Source organism: Vulpes vulpes, chromosome 3 (assembly GCF_048418805.1).
Source record: "Vulpes vulpes isolate BD-2025 chromosome 3, VulVul3, whole genome shotgun sequence".
Classification (NCBI taxonomy): domain Eukaryota; kingdom Metazoa; phylum Chordata; class Mammalia; order Carnivora; family Canidae; genus Vulpes; species Vulpes vulpes.
In genome coordinates this window covers 119432448-119456940 of record NC_132782.1, presented here as the reverse complement: position 1 = coordinate 119456940, position 24493 = coordinate 119432448, and the positions used below count along the sequence as shown (strand labels likewise).

Sequence of the window (24493 nt, the reverse complement as noted above, 5' to 3'; positions counted from 1 at the left end):
TGATCCCTGTGAGGGATGACCCAAGTAAGTCTCCTGGGAAGTATCCTACAATGCTGGGGAAATTGGATGTCGACCAGGAGGTGTGTGTGTGTGTGTGTGTGTGTGTGTGTGTCCTCTTTTTCTCATGGGAAAAAATCCTAGAGCCAGGAAGGCTCTCCTAGTAAGGTACAGTGCCCTCTCAGAAAGGGGGGATATGATTAAAGTGAAAGCACTTCTCTTACCTTTCAAATGCAGTCCTGCTCAGTCTCTGTTGTCCAGGGGAGGCCTACAGCCTCCTCCCTGGACTCTGCAGTTTCATAATGGTGTCCTGTCTGCATAGTGGCTAGTTGGTCTTCATATTAGGAAGATTGAAGTTAGGAACCAGGAACAATCTATGTCACCATCTTGATGATGTCATCTGGTCCTTTAGGCTATTATGCTTAAAATCAACTTTTTAAAATACATAAGGTAGTAATTCCTTGATAACTGTGACCTTTGTTTTGTAAAAAATATTCCAGATATAGAACACCTTTATTTTGCATTTTTCATGACTGGATTTTTAAGAGTGGTTCCAAAAGTATCTTTAAGTTAGGCATTAGAATATATGCTGTTTCATATAAGTTCATTTCCTTTTTTAGAGGTGAAAATATCTTTTCTCCTTGCTCTGATTTTGGTTTTGCCATTGAAGTTAATATCGCTTTTGCTAATTTAGAGTTGTTGTTTTTTTTTTAATTCAGAGTTTAAATCAATTTCTGATTTCATTTAGAGTATTCCACACAACGTTCATATCTTTCTCTCTTCACATCCCCTCCTTTAAAGTATTTGCAAGAACTGTGGCCTACCACAAACAGTCAAACATTGGGAAATGACAGTGAAAATTATTGAGTTGTATTCGAGTACTGGATTATTCAAATAACCTAGCAAAGCAACAGCACACATAGAAACACACGTCACAATTGCTGATTTAATAACTTACTTTGTTTTCAGAATTTGTTGTTTCTTAGAATGCCATTTACCTGTCTGGGAACACCACTCATAAGTTTTTGTATACTGTATTTTTTAAGTATAGATTTATGCTTTGGGATGTGCCTGGGTGGCTCAGGGGTTGAGCGTCTGCCTTTGAGTCAGGGCATGATCCCGGGGTCCGGGATCGAGTCCCACATCAGGCTTCTGCGGAGAGCCTGCTTCTCCCTCTGCCTATGTCTGCCTCTCTCTCTCTCTCTCTCTCTCTCTCTCTCTCTCTGTTTCTCATGAATAAATAAATAAAATCTTTAAAAATAAATAAATAAACTTATGCCTTTTTTTTTTCAAGAATGACTCACCATTAACAGCAGACAAGGTCAAGACCATACACTTATAAAATGGCAGTAACTACAAGCATGACTGCCTGATGAGATCATGACTACTTCTTTCCATCATGTTCCTGTCCCTCTTCCCTTGGGCTGGGTGGCTGCCTTTCAAGTGTCCAGAATAGCTGATCTCTAACTTCCCTGGTTCTCAGGCTCTATGCTTGTCCATGACCCATGCCAGTTATCACATTACACAAATGCAAAAAAAAAAAAAAAAAAAGTAGGCATGTGCTAACTTACCATCCTTCCTGAAACAGAGGATAAAATTATACATTTAATTATATATTTATTCCACTTTCAGAGTAGTTGAACCCTAGAAAAAAATTGTCTAGAGAGAATATTAGTCTATCTTGGAGGTTTGAAATATTGGATTAGGCCACCATTTGAATGTTTAAATATCACGTCAGGAAAAGTAAATCAGATGACCTTGAAGACACTTAGAGCTTTAAAATACTGCTAAGGTTTTGATGCCAGGGATTAGCCCATTAAGCCATTGCCACCGGCTATAAGCATTATGATATTCTGAGGCTGGTGTGAGCCTCTGTACTGCTCAGGGCTTAGTTACTATGGAAAAAAGAAAAATCAGATTAAGCTGTCAGATCCCCAAATTAACATGTGCACCTAATTGGCTTAGTTTGTTATTATTATTATTCATACAATTACAATTTGTGTCTATAGAAAATGTGATCATTATTTTTAAATTGCTATTTCAGAAAGGCAAGTTATCAATATTAACATTGTGACAGAATTAAAGAAAATTCATAAAATGTACAGAAATACAGCTAAATCCAAAATGGGCATATCAGTACATAAGTAGGAACACATTTTCAAGTTCTTGATATGCTTGGCCTCTATCCCATACCACTAATTACTTCTCAGCTCAAATGGGCAAAATCGTTAGCAATTTGCTTGGCAATAGGTGAAAAGATATGTTTCTTTTTTTCTTTCCCTGTGGAAAATTGTCTGCATTGTACTGCAATGCTGAGCAAGTTATTCTTAGCAGCACGTCTCCTCAGACATTTTATGGCAGCTTGGGGAATATTAAATGTATGATGTATGATTAATAAATAATTTCAACTGTGTGTCCAATCTTTAACTCCATATTCAAAAGGAGTTTTGACTGTGTGAAACATTTGCAAGGAGTTCTGAAAACAATATATTTATACATTTTAATTTAGATTTATTCCTGTGTTAAAGTACAAATATTTACATATTCCGTGCATATTTTACATATAGAATTATTTTAACCATTATCAGTATACAACTACCTCCAGGGAGAAATGCAGCAAGGAATTTAGCAGCAGGAAAACATAGTAAACAACAATTTAGGACAGAAGGTAAAGAGCATCGTAAACATGGAGAATCTGAAATTAGAGAAAGAATTTTTAATTAGGTGGAATGTAATCACTCAGCTGGAATTTGTCTACGTTACCAGAACAGGAGCGTTTTGTTATTGTTGTGGAAAGTGCTTTCAAGATATTTCATTAACAAACCAAGCAGAAAATCCCATTTCAGTCTTATTCACTGTTTCACTCTCTCTCTCTCTCTCTCTCTCTCTTTAAGAATACAGTGCAATATGAGCTTAGCTTATCTGTTATTGTGCAGTGATATGATATTGGAATGATTACGTCATTTGCAGCATGGTATAATCTTGGTGGGCTTAGGTCCTGAATTTTCTAGTAAAATCCCAAATTCCTACTTGATCAATTCTATGTGTCATCTTTAGATTCCAAAGTTATGGGCATTTGACTATGAAATAAAAAGCTGTAGCTGGTCAAAAGAACACTTCTAATTCCCACTAGACCACACAGTTTGTGCTCAAAAATGTTTCTTAAGCAATTTGTGTTGCAGTCCCTTCCCTTCCCCCCTCTTATGCAAAGGCATGAATGCTAGAATATCAAACAGCCTCATTCCACAGCTGAACTAGCTATTAGGCAGCATGGCTTAGCAGGTAAAAACAGTTCGGTATTTGTGTGCTTGAATTTGAATCCCAGCTTTGCTAATCCTAGCTCTGTGTGATGCTGGGCAAATGATTTAACCACTCTGTGCTTCAGCTTCCTCTCTTAAATAGACTTCACGATAATGACAATTTCTCATGGAGTTGTTATAGGAGGCTTTGACCAGTTGGCATGCATGATCATTTGGTATACATGACCAGTTGGTATATACAAAACACCCAATAAAGTACAGAATAGTAAATGTGATGTATGTATTGATGAAATAAACACAGGTGAGAAAGGGGAGCATATGAGTTCAAATTCTCTATTAACTCGTTATTCAGCTTCAGTGCTCTCTTTGTAGTCCAGCTCATAAACCCTAAAAAATGGATTTTGTTCTGTATAAATATGAGAAAGCAAAGTATTGAAGTTGAGAAACTCGCCCATCGTCTCAGCTAGTGACTCCCAATCTTTAAATCTGGATTTCACATCTGTGCTATCTTAACTCTGCTTCCCTAAGGTACCCAGAGATTTTGCAAGCTGATTATTGTCCTATTATATCATGCCTTGACCCTAATTTCATTGTTTGCGAAACTATGTAGCAGGCATAATTTTTAGACATAGGTTGATTGAAAAGCAATGTTTGCCTTCTCACAATAAAGACTAGTGGCTACAGAACCAGATTCTAGAGCAGAAGAGCCTATGTTCATAATATCAGCTCCACCATTGCCTGAGTGACTGTGGGCTAAATCTCTGTGCCTCAGGGTCCTCTTTTGCTATGTGGGCATAATAGTACTTAATTCAGGTTATTTAAATTTTAAATTAATTAATAAAAATAAAGCACTAGAATAATGGCTGGCACATAGGAAGCACTACAGAAATGTTTCTTGTTAATACATTTATCATAACTACTACTGCTCAGGAGGCCTGGGAAGGGTTAGAGAAGAGACATTTAATGGTACTTCATTGATGTAACCATGGTCCCACAGAAATAAGTAAATGTATTCCCAGCTTTCATTCAAATAGAAAGTCATTTTTCTTGTCAAAAGGGATTTAATCCTCCTTCCTCACAAACCCTTGCTTTAGTGTTAAGAAGGACATTGATCCACAAAGAAGAGACATTTAGAGATACAGCTCAGCTTAGAGATACAGACAGCTGGGGATTATACAGGCCCAACTAATAATAAACAAAAATGTTGAAAGGAGGCAAAGCTCTCCATAAAAACTGCTAAAGAGCCAGTGTCTAATAACTAGTCTTTGGTCAAGCACATAAACAAGAAAGTAAAAGGGAGTGGAAGGGGTCCAACTGACCTGGATGAATGAGAACAATGTCACGTGCAGGAGGTGGAGACTGGAAAAGAGGCATCCCCTTGGTCAAAGCCTATGGAAAGCAATGAGTGAAGAAGAAAAGAAAATTGATTTCAGAAATCTTGTATAGCCTTGAAAGTTGGTCATAGGTATGTACACAGTACATAGCTCTTAGTACAGAATGTAGTTTTAGTTGTTTTCTGTATTTGCAGAATTCTAAGTATAAAAGTCCTTTCAGGTCCTTTCAGTCCTTTTACAAAGAAAAGTTGCCTGAAGAGGCTGAACCCCACTCAGCTGTTTACTTGAGATTCTAGGGTTCATAGTGTACAAAATAAATAGCACTTACAATATTCTCTCTTAATAAGGCTTATTTCTGAGTGGGCTTTTCTTAGGCTTGCCTTGGTAGAGTTTTAGTTTCCCATTTGCTTTGTCTTTTGTTTTCGGGAGAGGAGAAAACTTGAACAGATTTGTTGAGAGACTCAGTGAATGGGTCACTAAGAGGATTGTAGATTTTAATAGACTCTTCTCTTGCCTTCCCACGCAGCTAGCTATTTCCTAAAATCCTAAGTTTGAAGGATTTGAAATAGAACTTTAAATATTATACAGCTGAATCATCAAAGGGTTTTAAACCTGCCACTGGATGAAGGGCAGAAAAAGGACCACCTGATCTAATGCTGTGAATTCTTAGCACTGAGGATGGTTCCCTGGAGCAGAACAGAGAAAAACAGGAAAGGAAATGCTTAATTGAACCAAAATAGGCTACTATGATATACATGGAAAGCAAAGCTTTAAAATGATAAATTAAAATAAAAGGTAAAGACAGTAAAGATGATGTTAACTTTCTTTCCTGGAAGCTGCTAACTTATCTAGGGCAATGGCTCTCAGAGGCTAGAAAAAGCACTGGTCCATAGTGATGTTTTCAATGACCCCCGACAAAGTGAGGACAAAATGGTAAGTTTTTTCATTCTGTGTTTTTTTAAATTATTATTTAAAGGATTATTCCTTATTCTGGGAGTGTGTTTATTAGCATTTTTGTATTAAATATCCTTTAATTGGAAGAGATGGTGATAACATAAGGTAGTTTATTTTTTCATTTCAAAGCCTTTACTAATCAAAATTAAAGGTCAACACTATAAACCCCTCAATCAAAAAAAATCTGATTTGTGAAAAACAAAATCTGAGACCCAGTAATCTAAGTCAGTTCTTTTCCAGAGAATGAATTAGAATTACCTTAGAAGCAGTTTCAAAATAGACACATCCACTCCCCTCTGCTGTGAGCTCTCAGAAGGAAAGTGGAAAGAGGAGGAAGAGAGATATGTATTTTTATTTAAGATTCTGATACAGACCCTAATTGACATCCACAGTTCTCAAGAGACAATGATCAACTATCATCCCTGGAAGATTCATATCTTCTTTACATTTGTATTTTTTTTTTGAATTTATTCACCTCTGTGGACAGGAGACAAATAGTTTTCAATGAAGTTTCCTAAATGAGAAGAATAATATTTCGGGAAACAAGTTTCTCTGCTCCACATAAAAAAGATCTTTGAAGGGGAAGCTTCAAGCAAACGACAATTCTTTTCATAAAGAAATCATAATACAAAAACTCTAGGGATATAACAAATATATTCTTGACTGTGGTGGCAGGCTAAATAAAGTCCTTGAGCTAATTTTAATGGAAAAAGTTTCCACATACAAACTGAGTAAGTAGATATACTCTATAAATATATATTTCTTGTGCTCTAAAAAGCTACATGGGGGAATGCTAGAACAAATATTCAAATTGTGTAAGATGGGTGGAAGTGGAAAAGTAAACCCAGGTTCTTTAACACTGTGAAGCAAAATAAGATGTTTAAGATACTGAGTTCTTCTCTGTCCTTGAATAGATTAGTATCATTTTTTGGCTCCAATTTGGTTGATTTCTTCACTGGCCAAATATATCTATATATATTTATTTATATGTGTCCTTATTTATTAATTGATTTCCATGATGGGCTATGCTTCCTTTCACGTAATATTGCAACTGAAGCTGTATACCCTATTCCCTTCCCCCATCCCACCCTAACACTAGCATAAACTGTTTAAACTCCTATGCAAATCCTACTAATTCTCTGGTGCCTCTTCTGTTTACACAAACAGTGAACACTTAGTATGTGACCAGGCACTTGCAAGGCCCTAAATGGCAATAAAGGGCAATAATAACTTTTAAGCAAATTATGGTTTAGGTGTGAAATATGGCTTAGAAGTCTTGAATAGAAACAGGGAGTTTCATTAGGAGGCTAAGGCAATAGTCTAGGACAATGATTGTCAAAGTGTGGTCTTCAAATTGGCAAAAACAAAATCACCCAGCAACTTGTTAGACATGTAACAAGTTATAAATTTTTATCCCTCATTCCAGACCTACCACATCACAACTTATAGGCTGTGCCCCAGCAGTCTGCACTGTGGCAAGCCTTCCAGGAGATGTTGATGTACACCAAAGTTTGTGAACCACTGACTTAGCAGAAGAGTGTTAGCAGACAAGATTACTGGCTGTGGATTGGAAAATAGAAAATACCTTCTACAGATGTTACTGAACTGAAAACATGATGACTGATAGGTGACAAGGAAGAAATGGAATAGCATTTGAAGTTTATGATTTGTGTGATTGGTGCCTAGTGGAGCCTTTCAGAGATAGAGAAATATAGGAAAATATCAGGTTTGAGGTGGTCAGTGTATAAAATAAATGCTTATATCATGTTGGGATGTGTCAAATATGAAATATTGGACATTCAAGTGCAGATATCCAGAATGGTAGGATAATAGAGAGATCTAAACAAAGGTAAAGGGATTAAGGGTTTAAGGTGAAGGGATTAAGATAAAGGTGATATTAGGAGTGATTAAAGTTAAATAGCTAATAAAAAAAAACAGGAGGAAGATATGATTTTACTTATACATAGAATATTAAAAAGCTAAACAAATGGACAAATAAAAACTACAAATGAGATATCATCTCCCACCTACAGAATAGCTAAAATCAAAAGCACAAGAAATAACAAGTATTTCAAGGATGTGGACAAAAAGATACATTTGTGTTGGTGAAAATGTAAATTGGTGCAGCCACTGCGGAAAAGAGTAGGAGGTTCCTCAAAAAATTAAAAACAGAAATTCCATATGATGCAATAATTCCACTACTGAGTACTTACCTAAGAAAAACCAAAAACAGTATTTCAAAAAGATATGTGCATCCCTGTGCTTATTGCAGCATTTACAATTGCCAGATATGGAAACCACTTATGTACCCATTGATAGATAAAGATAAAAATGGATAAAGAAGTAGGGTATAGATATACGATGGAATATTATACATCCATAAAAAGGATGAGATCTTGCCATTTGTGACAATATGGATGGACCTAGAGGGTATGATTCAAAGCGAAATAAGTCAGACTTAGAAAGAAAAATATCATATGATTTCACTCATATGTGAAATCTGAAAAACTAAATGAATGAATAAACAAGTAAAAGGAAGACTCAAACCCATAAACAGAGAACAAACCCATTGTTGTCAAAGGGAAGGAGGATGGACAGAATGGATGAAGGGTAATGGGAGATATAGGCTTCCAATTATGGAATGAACATGTCATGGGAATAAAAGGTACAGCATTGAGAACATAGTCAATGGTATTGTAATAGTGATAAACAGTAACATATGGTAGCTACCCTTGTGGTGAGCATAGCATAACACATGGAGATCTTGAAATGCTAATAAAATAACATTGTATGTCAACTAAACTAAAATAAACATTTGTTTTATAAAACCAGACTCAAAAATGTAGAGAACAAACTGGTGGTTGCCAGAGAAAAGGTGGATAGGGGGAATGGGAAAAATAGATAAAGGGGATTAAGAGCCACAAACTTCCAGTTATGAATTAAATAAGTAACAGGGATGAAAAGTGAATCATAGGGAATGTAGTTAATAATATTATAATGATGTTGTATGATGACAAATGGTAACTACATTTATTGTAGTGAGCTTTCTGTAATGTATGGAACTGCCAAATCACTATGTTGTACACTCATAACTAATATAACATTCTATATTAATACTTCAATTTTTAAAAAGGTGGAAGTAACTCAAGGAGAATATGAGAAGTGACAGAAACTGAAGATGGAGCCTGGAAAACACGACATTTAAAGACTAGATAATAGCAGAACCTAGGAGAGGAAAAATATGGAATTTTAGAAATTCAATAGTTTCAAGAAGGAAGAATTAGTCCACAGTTATAAATGTCACAAAAAGAGGCACCTGGCTGGCTCAGTTGGAAGAATACATAACTCCATACTGAGTATAGAGAATACTTAAGTAAATAAAAACTTTAAAAAATAATAAATGTCACAAGAAGATTAGAATAAGGAGAGAAGGATACCTGGGTGGCTCAGCGGTTGAGCGTCTGCCTTTGGCTCAGAAAGTGATCCCGGGATCCGGGATCAAGTCCCGCATCGGGGTCTCTGCGGAGAGCCTGCTTCTCCCTCTGCCTGTGTGTGTGTCTCTCTCTCTCTTTCTCTGTGTCTCTCATGGATAAATGAATAAATCTTTAAAAAAAAAAAAAGAATAAGGAGATATCCATCACATTTAGAAATGAAGATAGTTGTGACTTTGCTAAGAGAAATTTCAGTAATAAAGAAATGAGAATATAGTAGGAGAAAAAAGGAATGAATCAGGACTTTTGGTTTCAACCCCAACATGTAAAAAGCTTAGAATTCATAACTTTTATCCTTACAACAAAAAAAGTTGGACAAACTAAAAATAAATGACTTTTGTTGGATTCATCAGAGAACTGAGGTTTCAGGGAAAATCATTACCTCAAAATTGGACAGAAGGGGAATCATTCAGGAAGAAAGGGATCAGATATATTTATCTGAAGTAGAAGCCATTGTTAGTCATAAACTGATAGGAACACTTAAAAAGTAATTTTGGAAAATTGCTGGAGGATGACAATGGACTAGAATAAGTGTGAGAAACCCCTGGGAACCTTCATAATATCATAGACACTTCTTCCAGGTGATGGTCTCAATAAAGTTTCTCCCAGAATGAAAAGACAAAGCAACCATCAGAACCAGGCTTGCTACAACACAGATGTTAGAATTGTCACATGGGGAATTTAAAAAAATGAGTAATATGTTAAGGGTTCTAGTGGTAAAGTAAACAAACATCTGATAATATGAGAAATGAAAACTCTTAAGAAAGAACCAAAAGAAAATGTTAGAAATCAACAACATTGTAACAAAAAAGAAAGATTATTTTGATTGGCTCCTCAATAGATGCAACACAGGTGAGAAAATAACCAGCAACTGTGATGATAATTCATCAGAAACTTCCCAAACTGAAATACAAAGAAAATAAAAGAATTTAAAAAAATAAAACAGGCATCTAAGAAATACCAGAAAATTTCTAAAAGCGTAATGTGTGTAATTGGTATATCAGAAGAAGAAGAAAATAAAACAGTAATGGATTGCAACCCAGAGTATAAAATAAATACTCATGGGTCTATCATGATATAAATAGATGATTAAATAAATTACTAATGGGGGAAATGGATAAGATGTCCAGGCAGAAAAATTCCAAATAATTATATAGGTGCTTTACCCTAAAAAAAAAAAAGCATAATTTCTCCTTAAGAATTGGCTGTGCATTGGAACTTCCTTCCATTGCACAGGTGTCAGGAGGAAAATACAGACTTTTCTATGAATTATTTCAAATTGGATAATCATATGCATTAAAATAAATTTTGGTCCATGCCTTACACCATATAAAAATAATTCAAAATGGGTCATATACTTGAATGCAAAGTCTAAAACTAGAAAACTTTTAGAAGAAAACAAAGAAGAAAATCTTTGTGACATTCGACCAGGTAAGTTTTCTTAAATGTGACACCAATATCATAATCTTTAAAGTAAAAATTTAATAATTTTACATAAATCCAAATTAAGAACTAGTTTTTATAAAAATAGTGTTGAAAAATGGAAAAATAAGTCATTGATGGGGAGAAAGTACGTGCAAATCACAGAAATGTTAAGTTACTTGTGTTCATAATATATAAAAACTTACAACTCAAGGTAAGAAAACAAACCAGTAGTGAAAACTGACAAAAGATCTGAATAATTTCTTTACCAAATTGGATATACAAATGACATGAAATAATGCTCAACATTATTAGTAATTAGGAAAATGCATCAAAACCACAAAAATACCCAAACACTCACTAGAATGAATATAATCAAAAAGGCATTCTAAATGTTAGAAAGAATGTAGAGACACTGGAATTCTCATACACTACAGGTAGGAATGTAAAAATGTATAAGCCTTTGGAAAAAGTTTGTTAGTTTCTTTAAAAAGTTAAGCATACACTTAGCATACAACACAAAAAATTTCACTCCCAGGTATCTCCCGAAGTAAATGAAAATATATGATCAGATAAAGACTTCTACATGAATTATTATAGAAGTATTATTTGTGATAGCCAAAACTTGGAAACCATCCAATTGTCTAAAAATAAATGAACCAACTCTGGTATATTTGCGTAATAAAATTCCACTCAGCAATAAAAAGAAACACACACACACATATAAATGTAAAACACAAAGAACCTCACACTATGCCATATGAGAAAACTTATATACAAAAACTACATATTGTACAAATCCAAATGTTTGAAATTTCTAGAAAAAATAAAACTATGAAGACAGAATCAAATCAGTGGTTGTCTGGTGCTGGGAGTGAGAATGGGGTTAATTCTAAAGGGCATGAAGGAAATTTTGGGGGTGATGGAAGTGTTCTAAAACCAGAATGTGATGACGGCTGCATACCTCAATATATTTACTAAGACTCATACAACTATATACTTAAAATAGGTAAAATTTCTGGCCTGTAAACTATATCTCAATAAAGATATTCTAAAACACAGTGAGTATTTGCTATAGGATACAGAGATTTTACTTACTTGAAAACTTGATTTTACTTACTTTTTTTTTATCTTAAGTAATTTTACTAAAAGTTATGATTCCTTTTGAACTGGCTGAAAGGTCATAAAGGAATTAACCACAAAAACAATTGTGAACATTTTAGAAAAAAATATATTAAGCCCTTCTACTTCCAAATAACCTGAATTCTTGAAATCTAAATAGGCTTCCTAAGATAAACCTAAAGGCTCAGATAGACAATAAATATTTAATGAGCAAATATTTGGACTCCTTTGAACTTGGTGTCAGCCATTGTTCAGTCTCTTTGGTGGGTTTTCTAAAAGTTCTTATTCTTACTCTCCAAATTTTAAGGAACTATATCTCTAGAGTACTTTAACCTCAGTCCATGCAAGGATCATATACTCAACTTCTTTTGCAGTCATGCTTCAATATCAAAGTCAGTACAGGGTGGTCTTTCAAAGTGTCCTGGGTGGGAGTTCGAGGAGAAAAAGGCAAAGCTCTCTAAGGAAGCAGCTGGGTGGCATCCTCAGGGTCAGTTTTCCTTGAAAGGAAAGACATAAGCTCAGATAGAAAGTAAATAGACTTGATGGAGATTTATTTTCCCCTATAAAACTGAGAAACCATTGAGCAAATGTAGTACAAAGAAACCAGTAAAGAATAAGAGGTTAAAAACATGGCAAAGAGAGAAAATCATTAATAGATCTGGATCCTTGAAGAAACTTTCAAAAGCAAGTAGATTCACTTTAGGCAAAAAGGATTACTTCATCCTCTGCAATGGAGAGGAGTAGAAAAGACAGATGAAATTAAAGAAAACAAATGGTGGTGATGGGGCAAAAAGGCAGCAAGAGCTCTATCCTGGTGGTGTCACTTACTTAGAATTAAACGGAAAGAAAAATATATTTCTTAGTCATTCAGATTCTTCCTAATGGTTACAGACTCTTCAATTAGCTAGTGTGAATGCAGAGTGGTGTTCTTTCTAGCTGAAGTGAATTTATACCTGTAGTTATAACAATCCAACCTGGCAAAAATAATCTTCAGCATCAATCAAGGAGGAGAGGTGTGTACAGTTGGGGGTCTGAGTGCAGAAGAGTTTAGAAAAGCACCTGATTGCAACTGAAGAAAAAGCTGATTGGAATCTATAGGATTCCTGAGAACTTGACCTACAGCTGAGCTTGGAGGTAAGGAGTAAATAATTACCTCATTTCTCCTGTTGGGCATTTTCCTTCAGCTCTTCTCCATAGCACAGGGTGGATGAAAAAAAAGGCTGGTGGTTAGATGAATCCATTAATGCTCCAAGTATTTCCCAGAGGTTTCTCTAGCAACTGCTTTAACTCAACTTGATTGCTCTAGCATCCTATCTTTCTCTGCAACTAGTCCCTACATCAACCTACCACCTTCTAGTTCCATCTGCCACCATATTTTACCTCAAAGTCCTCTATAATTATTTCACTTGTGCATATCTCTTCTCTGTTAAGAGCATTATGTGCAGGGAAAACATTTCTTAGGATTTCTTGGAGTCCCACTTTAGTTCTGAGCAATTAGTAGCACTCAAGATTTGTTAAATTGAAAATAATTTAAAATTATCATGAAATAGCTACAAATAAGCTATTTGGAAACAAAATCTTTTCTAAAATATTAGTGATAATTATGTGTGTCCAATCTAATTTCTAATTTATGTTCTGCCACCAAAGAGCTTGATGGCATTGGGCAAGTAATATAACTTCTGTGAACCTCCTTTTCTTAATCTTGGGTTGGCTTAGATAACTTAATGGGTTGGATTAGATAACTTAAAAAATTAGCAATGATTTGTTTTTCCAACTCTAAGTGAGCAAGGGGACTGATGCTAATTGTTTAAAAACCAAAAATAGGTAGATGACTGTAAGAAAGAAGAGAATCAGATTTGTTTATCCCTAGATTTACTATTATAATTTCATGGCACAGAGTATAAGACATATAACATTATTCTGTATTTAAATATTTGTCAAGAAATTAATTTGTTTGCAAATATTCACAGAAAATTTATTTATAATAGTCAAGAACTGGAAGCAATCCAAATGTCTAGTTACTTGTTAGTGGATAAACAAATTGTGGTGTATACGATGGAATACCTTTCAGCACTAACAAGGAATTAGTCACTGCTGCATACAATAATATGAATGAATCTCAAAATTTGTGCTGAGTAAATGAAGCTATGCACAAAGGCTATATTCCATGTATATGAAATTGTAAAGAATTTTAAATAGAAAAAGGAATATATGATATTTTACAGAACAGAAAGCAGATTCTTAGGTGTCAGTTATGGATGACAGAGATTGTCCAGAAAGGAGCCTAAAGGAATATTGTAAGTAATGGTATTTTCTTGTGTTGCATTGTAGTGGTAGATTTGTGCACGTAAATAATGTCAAATGAATGACTGGCAACTGACAGTTTTCAATGTCATATCCCACTCCTCCTGGGTAGGAAATAAAGCATATGAAGGAATGAAGGAATGATACGTCCTTCATCTCAGTGGTGAGATTGAAGGTAACAACATGAGTTCATATTGCCCTCAAAAAAACCCCAAAACCCTAATTTGTCTGACTATATGAGATTGGGCGTAAAGAAAATGAATGTGGGGTTTATCTTCCATAGGAAAGCTCTGAAGTAGATAGTTGAGGGGATTAGAATACATCTACTATGGCTGATCATGGAATTCAGATAGTACAGACCAAAATAAAAACAGAGTATATTAGATGCAATGAAAATGAAAGGTCCAATGGAAAAGAAGGACTAGGTGAGCTATAGGTGCAGTAGAAAGGTACAGAAATACTGCCAAGTGATGACAGGGTTCCAAGTTTGTAGAAATGAAATTGAGATGTTCAGAGTAAGGACATTGACTACAGAATTTTGGAAGATACAAAAAGTGGAAGTTGAAGCTGCTAACATGTATTATAAAGAATGTGTGGGAAATGAACCTTTAAGTCAAATAATTACATATTTGAAAAAAGATTAAAGAATAGGTTGGTGAGTCTCCTCCACCCAACCTATAGCTCCATCTTGCTTTTTTATCCATTCAGTCACTCTATGTCTTGGGATTAGAGCATTTAGTTCATTTACATTTAAAGTAATTATTGATAGGTATGTACTTATTGCCATTTTGTTACTTGTTTTATGGTTGTTTTTGTGGCTTTTCTGTGTTCATTTCTCCTTCTCTTGCTCTCTTGTCTGTGGTTAGATGGCTTTCTTTAGTGTTATGCTTGGATTCCTTTCCTTTTACTTTTTCTGTATCTATTATAAGTTTTTGATTTGTGGTTACCATTAGGTTCCTATATAACATCTTATGTGTATAGTAAGAATTGATTTTTAATGAAAATTTTTGTTTTACTATTTAATGTTATCAAAAGAGAAAATAATTTCTAAGAAATGAAAGTTGGTTTTAAAAATAGATGTAGTGATAAAATATAGCACTGTGGAATTGAAAATGACTATTCAAAAATACAAATACATCAATATTAAGTAATTATGCCCATGATAAATATCTATTTCACATACATGAAGAAAACATAATTTTAATATAATGTCTTTTTATTGCTCAATTTTGAGTCTTTTGGAGCTAGATTTAAGTTTGCTGTAATTTTCACTTGATGATGAAGCTAAAACCTATCTATGAAGTTAGGTTTTTTCTCTGAGAAAAGTTGACCCAGGATGGTAGTAAAAAAAAGGAAATCTTATCCATATTAAAAAAGGATTAAGTAAATCTAATGAATTGCTTGAAGAATGGATACTAAGCTATAGTGTAGATAAAAGTTGAGGTTATTGATTTGTTCAAAGTGGAATCTAAAGGCTGAAGTAGAAATCATGGATACATAGCATGAGCAATATTGCTTTCTAATCTGCCCTGCCCCACAATGAAGCACACCATTTCAAGAAGGCATTCAGCTTTGGTTCTCAGATGAGCTTGGGGAAAACAGCTGCAAGAGATACTTAAAAGGGATTCTCACTATAGAAAAGGAGTTCCAATTTCCCTTATAGAAGTCTTTGATTCATGATAAAGTCTATGACTAGGAGGTTAAGTAAAATCTAAGCATTTCATAAGGTTGTAATATATACTTTCCTTTTTGTAGCACTAAAAGCTAATCAACTGCTTCATCAAATAAATATTTAGTAATTATTTCCCAAAGAAAAGTGAATTCTTTATAAAGGTGTTACAAAGGGCAGACAATAACAGTATCTATTAAATCTTAACTCTTCACTGCTTGCCAAATAGTGTTCCAAGTGCTATGCATTTAGAACATCTAATTGACAAAAAACAAAAATTAAAATCTAAAAACCATTTAAGCTATTATGCTATTCCCATTTTATAGAAATAAAAATTGAGACACAAAGATATATAAGAAGTTGACATGACTAATAAATGAAAAGGCCAGAATTTGAATACCAATGGTGTGATCATAGATCATAACTCCATTCATTATAGATACACTAGCCTTTTCATATGTATTTTTTACTGAAGTCATCTTTTTTCCACTGATGTATTTATTCTAACATGGTGAAAGTAGAAAAGGGAGCAGGACAAATTATCTCAGCATCTGGATCACTGTCTGCTTGCTCCTTTGACAACCTTCATCAATCTTTCAAAATCTTCCTCCTGGTTATAGGATTTTTCAATTAACTAGCATGAATACAGAGAACTGTCTTGACTAAATGAAGTTTATTTATACCTATAGTGTTACCATGCAGTATGGCAAAATGATCTTTAGCATCAATCAACTCCAATCCCACAAGATAAAATATTCCACCTACTAGGAGAGGCAGAAATAACTTTTACAAACAAAAGTTATCAGTTTCCTTTGTTTCTAACAAAGACTGAACTGGTAATTATCTACCTAAAAATCTGTTTTAAAGAAATAATCAGAATTGTGGACAAAAAATTTATGTAAAAATGTTATTTATAGTAGCGAAATTTCAAAACTATCTAAATGCCCCTACAGAAAAATAATGGTTAAATAAAGAATTGTGGATCTATAAATAGATTTTCATCCACCCACTGAAAATTATGCTTTGAAAAATAGTTAATGTCACCAAAAAATTATCATTATATAGTTATGAAGGGAAAGGATCTAAATACATACAAAAAATAAATTAGAAACATACATTCCAAAATATTACCAGTGATTATATCTTGGTGGTGTGATTATAGGTGCTTTTAATATTCTTTTTTTGTGCTTCTATTTCCCAAATAACCTACAATATTCATTTTGTGGCTTTTATAATAAAAAAAATCTATATTAAAATAGAATTTCATAATTGATTTTTGAACAATATGATATCTATACTTCATACATTGTCCTATAAATAATGCAGAGAGCTCTACATGCAAACATTTTAACATGCTATTTCATTTAATTATTAAAAGAAATCTATGACACTTCTGCTTCCAGTGAAGTTCACACAACATATTGGATTTAGCATCCTGCCTGAAGCAATAAAACAACTGGATAAAATACATGAAACAATGGTTTTAAAGATGCCAGACAACAGACATTGAAGGATATAATTCCTGAGAAATAGAACTTAAATGAGATGATCCTTAAGATTGTCCCAGCTTACTGATTTGAGAAATTTCTAAGACATGACACAGAGGGGTGAGGAGGAGCCCACACAGAAGATAATGATTCCCTGAGGCAAAAACAAGGATTTATGAGTCCAGGGCATCAAAAAAGCCACAATTCACAGGACAGAACACAAAGAAGAGCTACACAGATCAGGAACTCTGAAGATCCACAATATGCAAGGAAACTGAGGACCTAAAATCTAAGAAAGAGCCAGCCTAGACGGAATAATACCAAAGCTTGCACAAGACTGGGAATAGTGCCTGTTCCCACAGTCAAACTGGAAAACATTACACTTAACAGGGCATTGGATGGAATCCTGGACTAAATGCTGGTCTGTTTCCATATGACAAATCTTAAAAACAAGATGAAATAGAAAGAAAAAAAAAAGAAAGAAGAAAGAAAGAAAGAGAGAGAGAGAGAGAAAGAAAAAGAAAGAAAGAAAGAAGAAAGAAAGAAAGAAAGAAAGAAAGAAAGAAAGAAAGAAAGAAAGAAAGAAAGAAACTGTTTCAAGCAATTTTATTGCATTCCAGAACACACCTCAAAAATATTTATAGCAATACAAAAATACCCAGCACACAGTGAGATAAGATCTACAATGTCGGGAATCAAATTAAAAAAAAAAAAATAATAGGCTTGCAAAGAAGCCAGAGAAAATAGCTTACATTGAGGAGAAAATCGAAACTGATCTAGAACTGACACAAATGTTAGAATTAGGGGACAAGGGCATTAAAACAGTTATAATAATGGTAGTCCATTTGTTCAAAAAATTAAGTAGGGAATTAGGAAACATTTAAATGAATCAAAATAAACTTTTGGAGATGAAAACTACTCTACTGAGAAGAAAAATACCAGAAGTGTTAATTAGCAGATTAGAACATGGAGAAATAGCAATAAGGTACCCAAAATGAAACACACAGAGGAACAAAAGAACTAAAACGAATAAGCATGTGTTAACTAAATTGTGAAGATAGTTCACATAATGTAATATACCTATAACAGGAGTCCAAAAGCATAGGACAGAGAGGGAAAGTTATAAAAAAAAATCACCCCCAAAAGCCCAAATTTTATAAATATTGTGAAACTGTAAACCCGCACATGTATATCAAGCACCAGAAATACGGACAAAACTACACAAGGCACCAACTCTAAACACAGCTTGAGAAAATAAAACATAATAATATATAAAAAGAAATACATCATGATGAAGTAGAGTAATCCCAGGAATGTAAGGTTAATTTCACTTTGAAAGCAGTCAGTGTAATTAATCAGCAATTGATTTAAAAAAAAAACATCCATATGACCATTGTGATGAGCAGACTCTAGGATGGTCCCCATGATCCTGACCAGAAGATACTTCACACCTGTGTGTAATTCCCTACCTTTGAGTGTGAGAAGAATCTGGAGACTCGATTCTAATGGATAGAATACCACAAAAATGAAAGATATGTGACAATGTGTATGTGATTAAATCACATAAAATCAGTATTGTTAAAAACACCCTCCTGGCTGGCTTTAAAGAAGCAAAGTGCCACGTTGTTTGTTGCCATATGGAGAGGGTCACTCAGAGAGGTGTTTATGGTAGCTTTTAGCTAACAGCCAACAAGAACGTGAGGGCCTCAGTCTCCAATCTACAGGCAAATGAATACTTCCAGCAAACATTTGAATTTGGATCTGAGTTTGAATGCAATCCTTTCTGATTAAAGCCTCACATCAGACTGCAGCCCAGGCCAATACCTTGACTGTAGTCTTTTGAGATCCTGAAGTAGGAGACTAAGCTAAGTAAGCACCGTCCATACTCCTGATTCTCCAAAAGTGTGAGATAATAAATATGTATTGTTCTAAGCTGCTAAGTTTGTGAAGTTATTGTTAGATAGCAATAGATAAATAAAATGTCATCTCAACAGATGCAGAAAAAGCATTTGACAAAAATCCAAAATCTATTTCTGATTTTTAAAATCTCAGAAAATTGAGAATAGAAGAGAACTTCCTCAGCATCTACAAAACACCTACAAACAACATCAGAGTTAATGGTGAAACACTGAAAGGCAAGAATGTCCACTCTAATTACTTCTATTCAAGATTGTACTGAGGTTCTATCCACTGCTATAAGACAAGAAAAAAAATAATAAATGGCATTATGTAAGAAAAAAAAAGTAAAACTATCTTTGTTAACAATCAACATGATCATCAACATAGAGACAATATTCTTTACATTAGCAATGCCAAATAAAATAGATTTCATTATAAACCTAACAAAATATGTACAAAATCCATATGAGGAAAACTATAAAACTCTGATTAAAAAAATCAATGAAAAACTAAGTAAATGAAGAGATAATTCACATTACAGATAAGAAGCCACAATACTGGGGGATCCCTGGGTGGCTCGGTGGTTTAGCGCCTGCCTTTGGCCCAGGGCACGATCCTGGAGTCCTGGGATCGAGTCCCGCGTCAGGCTCCCTGCATGGAGCGTGCTTCTCCCTCCTCCTGTGTCTCTGCCTCTCTCTCTCTCTCTCTCTCTCTCTCTCTCTCCCTCTCTCTATGTCTATCTAAATAAGTAAATAAATAAATCTTTAAAAAATAGAAGACACAATACTGTCAAGATGTCAGTTATTCCTACATACTCTATAAATTAAATGTAATCCCAGTCAGAATCATGGCAAGTTATTTTGTAGAGATCAACAACAGGTTTCCATTCAAAGTTTATATGGAGAGGCAAAAGAGCCAGAATAGCCAACACAATTTTGAAAGAAAAGAACAAAGCTGGAAGACTGACACTACTCAGCTTCAATATTTACTATAAAACCCAGTGATCAATATATAAGATTGTATTGACAAAAGAATTGACAAAATAGTTCCATGGAACAGATTAGAGGGCCTAGAAATAGACCCACACAAATACTGTCTTAATATCTGTCAGCTTTGACGAAGGAACAAAGGCAATATATTAGAGAAAAGACAGTTTTTTCAGTAAATGGTGCTTGAACAACTGGATACCCATATGCAAAAAAGAAAGAAAGAAAGAAAGAAAGAAAGAAAGAAAGAAAGAAAGAAAGAAAGAAAAAAGAAAGAAAGAAAAAGAAAGAAAAAAGAAAAAAACAATGAGTTTAGACACAGAACTTACACTCTGTAAAAATTAAGTCAAAATGGATCTTATGCTCAAATGTGAAATACAAAACTATGAAACTTCAAAAAGATAAGAAATGACTTATAGGATGTCAGTAAGTTCAAAACAACAATATTGAATGTCAATAAGTTCAACAATATTGTATGTTAAAAGTATGATAATGATGTTTTAGAAACTGAAAGAAAAAATTTTAGATGCATGAAAGAAAAAAATTAATAAGCTGAACGCCATTAACATTAAAAACTTCTGCTATGCAAAACATATTGTCAGAAGAATGAGAAGACAAGCTACATATTGGGAGAAAATATTTGTTCAAGATACATCTGATAAAGGACTCCTCTCCAAAATAGAGAAAGAACTCTTAAAACTTAACAATAAAAAAATAGGGTAACTGGGATGATTCAGTCAGTTGAGCATCTGACTCTTGATTTCAGCTCAGGTCAAGATTTCAAAGTCCTGGGATCAAGCCCTGCATCAGACTCTGTACTTAGCAGGGAGTCTGCTTGGGACTGTCTCCCTTTCCCTTCCAGAGACCTCTCTCTGTCTTTCAAATAAATAAGTCTTTTTTTAAAAAAGGCAAATAAACAACCCAACTAAAAAATGGGCAAATGTTTTAAACAGACATCTCACCAATGAAGAAGGCATATAGTATATGAAAACATATTCAACATAATAGATTCTTAGGGAATTAGAAATTACAATAACAGTAACATACCCCTGTACACCTATTAGAATAGCCCAAATCAAAAACACTGACAGCACCAATACTGTTGAGGATGTGCAGGAATAGGAGTTCTCATTCACTGCTGTTGGTAATGCCAAAAGGTCCAGCCACTTTGAAAGGCAGCTTGACAATTTCTTACAAAACTAAACATACTCTTACTATCCAACAAGTGTGCTTCTTGGCATTTATCTAGAGGAGTTAAAAACTTATCCATAAAAACTTGCAGTGGATGTTTATATCAGCTTTATTCATAATCGCCAAAACTTGGAAGCAACCAAGATGTGCATTAATAGGTGAGAAGATAATTGTGGTACATCCAAACAATGAAATATTATTTAGTGATAAGAATGAAATGAACTATTATTATTCTTTTATTCTATGTGAAGACCTAGAGGAATCTTAAGGGTATATTACTAAGTGAAATAAGCCAATCTGAGAAGTCTATATATGATTGTATGATTCCAACTACATGACATCCTGGAAAAGGCAAAAATATGGAAAGAGTTTAGAGGTTAGTGGTTGCCAGGAGGCGGGTGGTGAGTAGGAAAGAATAGGCATCATGGCAGAACACAGATGATGTTTAGGGTGGGAAAATTAGTGTAAACAGTACTATAATAGCATACATGTGTCATTAGACATTTGCCAAAGCCCATAGAACATACACTATGAAGAGTGAACTGTAAATGTAAACTAGGGGCTTTGGGTGATAAAGACATTTCAATATAGATCTGTCACTTAAAAAATACACCACTCTGGTGGGGGATGTTGATAATGGGGGAGGCTGTGCATTTGTCTGGGGAGGGAGTATACGGGAAATCTCTGTACCTTATGTTCAATTGTGCTGTGAACCTAAATTACTCTAAAAAATAAAATAAAAAATCCTCTTGCCCCAAATATAAAAGCATACTGATTGGCTTTTGTGTCTTTATAACATAGGTTCTGAGTTAATTTTAACATATGATGAATGTACAAATTGGAAAACCTTCATCCCTTAATTTATACTAGGATACACTTATACTTGGGATCCCACTAAATTTCAATAATGTATACCCTCTACAATCAGAGTAGTCACCATGGACAAACAGGTAAGATTCACCAGAACTACTGCCATGCCTAAATTCTCTATAGCCACAGCATCCATTGCTCTAAAATATTCCACGATGGGCATAAGCACTCTGATCCAACAAGTAATAAATTTAAATAAAATTAATCTTTAGCACTAATGATTAGCTCAATAAAATGGGATTCCATGTACCCCCTGGTCAAAAATAATTAATATGGACCAACATAAATTAAAGCAGGGCCTTTAAGGATTAAAATTTGTTATGCAAGACCTATTTAGAAAAGAGGGAAAAGCACTCCTTTCACTTCTCATAATATACAATATTGAATAAGGCATTCAATAAAAATTTCACCTCTCTTACCAGCCTCAGGTTTCAGGCCTCATAAATGCCATACTGGCTTAAATAAGCTCATAATTAAATAAAATATTGCATATTTCAAATTTCAGTCAAATATCAAAGGTGGTTATATTAAGAGTTTGACTCTATTCTTTTATTTCTGGTTATTGAGAGCTTTCAAGTCCTACTCCACTCCCCCACCCACCCACCCACATACCTTCTCCTATTGTCCCATTTCTGGGCAAGCCCAGGTGCTCCCTCCTACAGTGCTTATTAAACCAGTCAAGCCTCAGTCTTTTGCAGGAGCCCTCACTCCAGCCCCACTCCCTAACCATAATAGAACTCAAAGCCCATTACCCCCTCCTTGCTCTCTAAAGCTATTTTCAGACTTGCTTGAGAGCTTGCTCTGCTTTCCTCAGAAAGAGCATGTAAATAACAAATCTCTTCATACCCTCTTGACACAATTGTGGCATTATTAGTCTCGACATTAAATCAAATTATGAGTAAGGAGTTGAGCCCATTTCCTATGGGAGGACCATAACATGCATCAAGCCAATATTCTTAAAATCAGTAAAAAGAAAGAATCAAACATTCATGCTGTCTTTTCTGTATCAACTGCATTCCAGAATAACAAAATGCAGAAGAAATAAAAGGATGAGAAATATCATACTGCAACTCTAATGGAATACAGGGTTTAGACAACAATCAACAATCATCTGTGAAAACCATTAGATAAAAGGTTGATGGGGAAGTTTGTAATAGATTAGGCTGGAACCATCTGAACTGAACTGATAACCTTAAGCTCTGAGATTCAACCAGTTATTATATGTATCCTGATGAATGCAATAGGAAGTATGCAGCACAATCTGTTCAGTATTCTTACTAAAATTATAAGAATATAATTAAGCTTTTAGATTTGATTATTAGCTAATAGAAAATGTAGTGAGTAGAAAAACTTGTTTAAATTTCACAAGACTGAAATTAGTGAAATATATGAAAATTCCATCAGAAAAATCAGCGTGTTTCTTACCAAAAAATGGCATTAAAAATAAGAAAGGGAACTATTATAGATGAGATAAACTAACCTATTGCAATGTGTGGACCTTGTTTGGCTCTGATTCAAGCAAGTCAACTTTACACTGTTTTGAGTTAATCAAAGAAATTTGTATACAGACCAGACATTAGATGATATTGAGAAATAATTATTAACTATGGTAGATATGATAATGGTATGATGATTATTTTTAAAGGGCTTATCTATTATACTCCAGACTATAGAGAAGGGAAAGTGATGTGAGGAAGACTGTTAGGGATACATGTTACTGGAAATTATTAATGTCTTACTTGAGACCTAATAAGTGGGTAGGAAGGGAAAGGAAAGGTACTCCACATGAAACAAATAGCACATGAGGAGCTGTGAATATCAGAAAAACCATAGTGTATCCAAGAAACTAAAAGGCACAGTATGGTTGTATTGTAGAGCTTGAAAGCAAAGAGGTAAGTGGAAACACTGAAAGGCAATTGGAATCTATGTCATAAAGGGCCTTGAATATTATGATTAGAAGCAATAAGAAACCATGGAGGATTTTAAGCAGGAGGATGACATAATGATTCTTTTTCTTTAGAAATATCACTTTAACTGTGTTATGAGGAGTGGATAGGTAGTGTGAAATTTAAGTCAAGGGGACAAAGAAGGCTTTTCAGTAGTACATATGTGGGAAAATGACTCTAGAGTTGATGAGAAATTTTTTAACAATATGAAGTAGAAAAAATTGGCGAGACTTAGTGATTGCATGTGAGGGATCTGAGGTTAAGGAAACAATATAGGGACGGATGATCTCAGATTTCTAGTTTGTGGAAATAAAAAGTGGCATTTTCTTTAAATAGAGATAGGGAACACAGAATAAAGAGCTGATTTTTGGAAGAAAGATCATTTGCAGCCTCATGGAATTTGAAATGTCTTCAACACACATAAGTAGAGAGCTATCCAGTAGTTGGTGGGACATATGAGTTGGAAACTCAGAGATAGATCTTTGACAATCATCAACACAATGTACTTAAAACCATAGGAGTTCATGAGAAGGCCTGGAATAGTGTACTTGGGAAGAAGAA

General features: G+C 34.4%; 2 long non-coding RNA genes across 3 annotated transcripts in view; one reads left to right on the top strand and one right to left on the bottom strand.

Moving 5' to 3' along the window:
- Window positions 1–929: 929 nt before the first annotated feature.
- Window positions 930–6576, bottom strand: LOC112918231 (uncharacterized). Its single transcript, XR_012000736.1, has 3 exons — window positions 5804–6576; window positions 4577–4646; window positions 930–2692 (listed from the first exon to the last, which is right to left on the bottom strand). It is a non-coding gene; the product is annotated as an uncharacterized lncRNA (long non-coding RNA).
- LOC112918230 (uncharacterized) overlaps window positions 4862–24493 on the top strand; it is a 73424-nt gene continuing 53792 nt past the window's right edge. For both annotated transcript variants that reach the window (XR_003234644.2, XR_003234645.2), the window contains exon 1: window positions 4862–5524. This is a non-coding gene — a long non-coding RNA (uncharacterized lncRNA). The remainder of the gene's footprint in view (window positions 5525–24493) is intronic.